The sequence below is a fragment of the Pinus tabuliformis genome, chromosome 4_2 (genome assembly GCF_031772625.1).
Source record: "Pinus tabuliformis cultivar Carrire ecotype Pingquan chromosome 4_2, CPIR1, whole genome shotgun sequence".
In the NCBI taxonomy this organism is placed as follows: Eukaryota; Viridiplantae; Streptophyta; class Pinopsida; order Pinales; family Pinaceae; genus Pinus; species Pinus tabuliformis.
This window is the reverse complement of record NC_142304.1, coordinates 90,952,599-90,958,164: the sequence shown is the minus strand read 5'-3', so window position 1 is coordinate 90,958,164 and position 5,566 is coordinate 90,952,599. Positions and strand designations below refer to the sequence as shown.

General features: G+C 47.1%; 1 non-coding gene and 1 pseudogene across 1 annotated transcript; both read left to right on the top strand.

The window, feature by feature from the left end:
• The first annotated feature begins 1,780 nt into the window (after nt 1–1,780).
• On the top strand, nt 1,781–1,934 carry LOC149168414 (5.8S ribosomal RNA). Its single transcript, XR_016260007.1, has one exon. It is a non-coding gene; the product is annotated as a 5.8S ribosomal RNA (ribosomal RNA).
• A 247-nt stretch (nt 1,935–2,181) lies between these two features.
• LOC149168413 (25S ribosomal RNA) lies at nt 2,182–4,974 on the top strand (annotated as a pseudogene).
• Nucleotides 4,975–5,566: the final 592 nt, after the last annotated feature.

Sequence of the window (5,566 nt, the reverse complement as noted above, 5' to 3'; positions counted from 1 at the left end):
CAGCCCATTCAAACGCGCTCCCTACAATATGTTAGGGAGCAACGGCACTAGTCATCCGTGCCCAATGTGGTGCAGTTGGCTAAAATACCTCAAGTGATTTTTTGTGGCTTGCTTTGGCGAGTGGTGATCTTATCCCCTTGGATGACTAGTCGGCGTTAGCTGATGTGGTATTTGTGTGGCATCACTCGAACTTGCTTTTCTCTCCCTTTTCCTCCCATCGGGTAGGGAGGATTTAGCTCCAACTTTGTGACCTTAGCTCAGGCAAGAACACCCACTGAGTTTAAGCATATAATTAAGCAGAGGAAAAGAAACTCACAGGGATTCCCTAGTAGCGGTGAGCGAACTGGGAAGAGCCCAGCATGAAAATCGGGCAGCAGCGTCACGTGAATTGTAGTCTGTAGAAGCATCCTCATTGGCGGACCTGGGCCAAGTCCCTTGGAAGGGGGCGCCTAAGAGGGTGACAACCCTGTTGGGCCAGGACCCTGCCACATGATGAGGTGTTGTTGGTGAGTCAGGTTGTTTGTTGTCGAGGGAATTCCTCATCCTCTCATGAGCCACTCCCCTTCTAAGGAAAAAAGAAGTAGCGGGTTATGTCTTTGTTCCTCCCATTGGATTGTGGATTTTTTGTGGGACTTGGTCATTTGTTTATTTCATGGTGTGCACTTTTCGGACATCCCTCTTTGGAGTTTGATTCTTGACCCCCGTTGAATTTCTCGCTGGAAAGGTTGTTGGGTGTTTTGTACACAAAGGGGTGCAATAGCAGGGTGGTTTTGTTATTAGTAGTCTATTTCTCATTTGAAGTCTTGTGCCAGGTTAGGGGGTTTTTTACCTCTCAGTAACATGCTCTAGACACTAGTCTCATCAGGGTTGGGGAAGCTTGTTCTCTATTTGAGCCTCCCCTTGTGAGCCGATAGACATGTTTGATATCTCCCTTTCTTTCATGTTGTTTTCGTCCCCTCTTCCTTTTGGCACCTAGGTTTATGGAGAAAAGGTGGGATTGTTCCGGATTGGTGTGCAGGAAGGACAAAACGTAGTGCGAGCTCCCAGGGTGGCGACCCTAGTCCTTCTCGATCATCCTCCCCTGCAGTTCCCCCCATTTTGTGAAGGTATGGGGTTGGGGAAGCTTGTTCTATGTTTGAAGCCTCCCATTGTGAGCTAGCAGCCACGATTGATATCCCTTTCTTTCATGTTGTTTTCTTCCCTTCTTCCTTCAGGCCCTTATCTTTACGGAGAAAAGGTGGGATTGTTATGGATCGGTGTTCAGGAAGGATGAAACGCAGTGCGGGCTCGCAGGGTGGCCACCCTAGTCCTTCTCGATCATCGTCCCCTTCAATTCCCCCCTTTTTGTGAAGGCACGGGGCTTGGGAGGCTTGTGCTTTGTTTGAGCCTCCCCTTGTGAGCTGGTAGCCACGTTTGATCTCTATTTCTTTCACCTTGTTTTCTTCCCTTCTTCCTTTCGGTCCCTAGCTTTACGGAGAAAAGGGGGAATTGTTGTGGATTGGTGTTCAAGAAGGATTAAAAGCAGTGCGAGCTCCCAGGGTGGCCACCCTAGTCCTTCTCAATTGTTGTTCCATGCATTTCCCCCCTTTTTGTGAGGGCGTGGGGCTTGGGGAGATTGTTCTCTATTTGAGCCTCCTCCTATGATGGGGGTAGACACCTTTGTTTCTCTTTCTTTCATGCGTTTTTCTTCCTTTCCTCCTTTTGGCCCTTAGCCTTACATTTGTTGTGGGGGGTGCCCCTATTCGTTGTTGTGGTGGAGTTTTCAGTAATACGTGGAAACGACTCTCAGCAATAGATATCTTGGCTCTTGTTACTATGAAGAACATAATGAAACGTGATAGTTAGTGTGAATTGTAGAGTCCTGTGAATCATCAAGGTTTTGAACGCAATTTGCGCCCAAGGCCTCAGTCAAGGGCATGTCTGTATGTGCGTCACATCCCATTTAAACATGCTCCCTACAATATGTTAGGGAGTAGTGGAGCTGGTCCTCTATTCTCAATGCAGTGCGGTTGGCTGAAATACCTCAAGCGATGTTTCGTGGTGTGCATCAGCAAGCGATGATCTTGTCCCCTTGGATGGGCAGTCAACATTAGCTAATGTGGGTTTTGTGTGGCATCACTCAAACTTGCTTTGCTCTCTCTTGTCCTCCCATCAATTAGGGTGGATTTAGCTCCAACTTTACGACCTCAGCTCAGGCGAGAACACCCGCTGAGTTTAACAATATAATTAAGCGGAGGAAAAGAAACTTACAAGGATTCCCCTAATAGCGGTGAGTGAACCGAGAAGAGTCCAAAATGAAAATCGGGTGGCAGCATCACCTGAATTGTAGTTTTTAGAAGCATCCTCAGTGGTGGACCTGGGTCAAGTCCCTTGGAAGGGGGCGTCTGAGAGGGTGACAACCCCATCAGGTCGGGACCCTGCCACATCACGAGGCATTGTCGGCGAGTCGGGTTGTTTCGGATTGCAACCGTAATTAGGTGGTAAATTCCATCCAAGGATAAATATAGGCAAGAGACCAATATCGAACAAGTACCGTGAGGGAAAGATGAAAAGGACATTGAAAAGAGAGTTAAAGAGTGCTTCATATTGCTGGGAGGGAAGCAGATGGAGGTTGTCGATGCGTCTCGGTCAGATGTGGAATGACTCAGGCTGGTCCACCGCTCGACTTGAGGTTCAAACCAACACGAGTTGCTGCATTGTCACAAGCGCAGGTGGATTACTACCTGTCGGTTTGCCATTGCGGTGGTCAAGGAATGAAGCATGCACCCTTGTGGTGGGCCATGTGCACCTACGCGCTCATGGTGTTGGTTGGAAGGCTTTTCATTCGACCCATCTTGAAACATAGACCAAAGAGTCTAACATGTGTGAGAGTCGGCGGGTTTGAAAACCTGCAAGGCACAAGGAAGCTGACGGGGTGCATCATCGACCGACCTTGAGCTTATGCAAAGGGTTCGAGTGTGAGCACACCTATTGGGACCCGAAAGATGGTGAACTATTCCTAAGCAAGGCGAAGCCAAAGGAAACTCTGGTGGAGGCTTGTAGCGATATTGACGTGAAAATCGTTTGTCTGACTTGGGTATAGGGGTGAAAGACTAATCGAACCATCTAGTAGCTGGTTTCCTCTGAAGTTTCCCTTAGGATAGCTCGAGCTCACACGCAAGTTTTATTGGGTAAAGAAAATGATTAGATTTATCAGGGGCGTAACACCCTCAACCTATTCTAAAACTTTAAATAGGTAAGAGGGTGTGGCTACTCCATTGGACACACCGTGGAATCGAAAGCTCCAAGTAGGCCATTTTTGGTAAGAAGAACTAGCGATGCAGGATGAACTGAAAGTTGAGTTATGGTGTTGAATTACATGCTAAACTAGGTCCCACAAAGGGTGTTGGCTGATTAAGACAGTAGGATGGATGCGGGGGTTGTTGAGAAACCTCAGACATGAGCTAGGGTGGATGAGCCCCCAGTGTAGATATTGGTGGTAGTAGCAAATATTCAAATGAGACTTTGAAGACTGAAGTGGGGAAAGGTTCCCTGTCAACAGCACTTGGACATGGGTTAGTCAATCCTAAGAGATGGGGAAGCCTTGTATCAAGGGTGCACTCTACATGAGCATTAAAAGGGAATCAGGTTAATATTCCCAAACCGAGACATGGCAGCGGGCGGCAACGTTAGGAAATACATAGACATTGTCGAGGGCCCTGGGAAGAGTTATCTCTTCTTTTTAATAACTTTCCCACCCCGGAATCGGTTCACCCGGAGATAGGGTCAAGTAGCTAGAAGAGCACCGCACGTCTTGCGGTGTCCGGTGCGTCCTCAGTGACCCTTGAAAATATGTAGGACTGAGTACTGTTCATGCTCGATTATACTCATAATTGCATTAGGTCTCCAAGGTGAATAGCCTCTGGTCAATATAACAATGTAGGTAAGGGAATTCGGCAATACAGATCCGTAACTTTAGGAAAAGGATCGGCTCTGAGGGTTGGGCCTAGGGGTCTGTGCCCTCAACTCATGGGTTGTTGGTAGTCTTCCAGAGCTTTTGTCATGGCGAGGGTGGGTAGTCAAGTGTCGATCGGGCTACGGGCATAGAATGCCCCCTATCGGGGGCTTTTCCCTAGGCGTCAAAAAATTGACTCAGAACAAGTATGGACAAGGGGAATCTGATTGTTTAATTAAAAAAAAAACATTGTGATGGTCCCTACGGATGCTGATGCAATGTATTTATGCCCAGTGCTTTGAATGTCAAAGTGAAGAAATTCAACCAAGCACAGGTAAACAGTGGGAGGAACTATGACTCTCTTAAGGTAGCCAAATGCCTTGTCATCTAATTAGTGATGTGCATGAATGGATTAACAAGATTCCACTGTCCCTATCTACTATCTAGTGAAACCACAACCAAGGGAACAGGCTTGGCAGAATCAGCGGGGAAAAAAGACCTTGTTGAGCTTGACTCTAGAATAAGTGGGAGTCGTTTTCGGTAGAAGTGAAATACCACTAATTTTAAAGTTATTTTACTTATTCTATGGGGCGGAGACGGGGCACTACCCCTATTTTTAGCCTTAAGGCACATTTCGGCGGGTCAATGCAGGCGGAAGACATTTTCAGGTGGGGAGTTTGGCTGGGGTGGCACATCTGTTAAAAGATAACATAGGTGTCCAGTGGCGCGAACCTACCATGTGTCGGATTATGACTGAATGCCTCTAAGTCAGAATGCACGCTTGAAGCGGTGCATGTCACTCTTCGACTGTATCTCGACCCACAGTATGGGCATCATTTTGTCACCCCCGGGGGCCCATGTCATTGGAAAACCGCGACCGTGAAGCATCTCGGTCGGGGCAGCTTTGAAGTTTAATTCCAAATGGTCATTGAGAAGAATCCTTTGCAGACGACTTAAATATACGACATGGTATTGTAAGTGGTAGAGTGGCCTTGCTTCTATGATCCACTAAGATTTATCCCTTGGTCACCTCGATTCAAAGCTTCGCTCTTGTCACAAACAAATCTGGACAACCCTCCTGCTCTTGCACCTTTGCCTCTTCATCTAGATGACAATTTTTTATTGCTTGGGTGCGGGAAATTTGGGGTTTCCACCCCATGACAGAAAAGGCATCGAAGCCCAGGAAAATTGAAGTTTCCATGTCGCACTCTGGTGCCCAAAATTTTGGGCTTTCCATGTCATGCCCTAGTGCCCAAAATTTCCAGATTCAAATTTGTGATGAAAAAGGCACGTAAACATGGGAAAAATTGGGGTTTCCATGCCCTAAAATTTTGGGATTCCACCCGACACAAAAAAATTTGGGGTTTCCATGTCACACTCAAAATTTTGGATTTCCACCCAGTGGCTAAAATTTTGGGGCTTCTGCCCAGCGCAAAAAATTTTTGGGTTTCCATGTTGCGCCCAAAATTTTGGGTTTCCATGTCGCACCCAAAATTTGGGGTTTCCACCTGGCGCTTAAAATTTGGGGCTTTCGCCTGGTGCAAAAATTTTGGGGTTTCCATGTCGCACCCAAAATTTGGGGTTTCCACGTCACACTCAAATGAAATTTTGTTCGGGTCGTGCACCCATGGA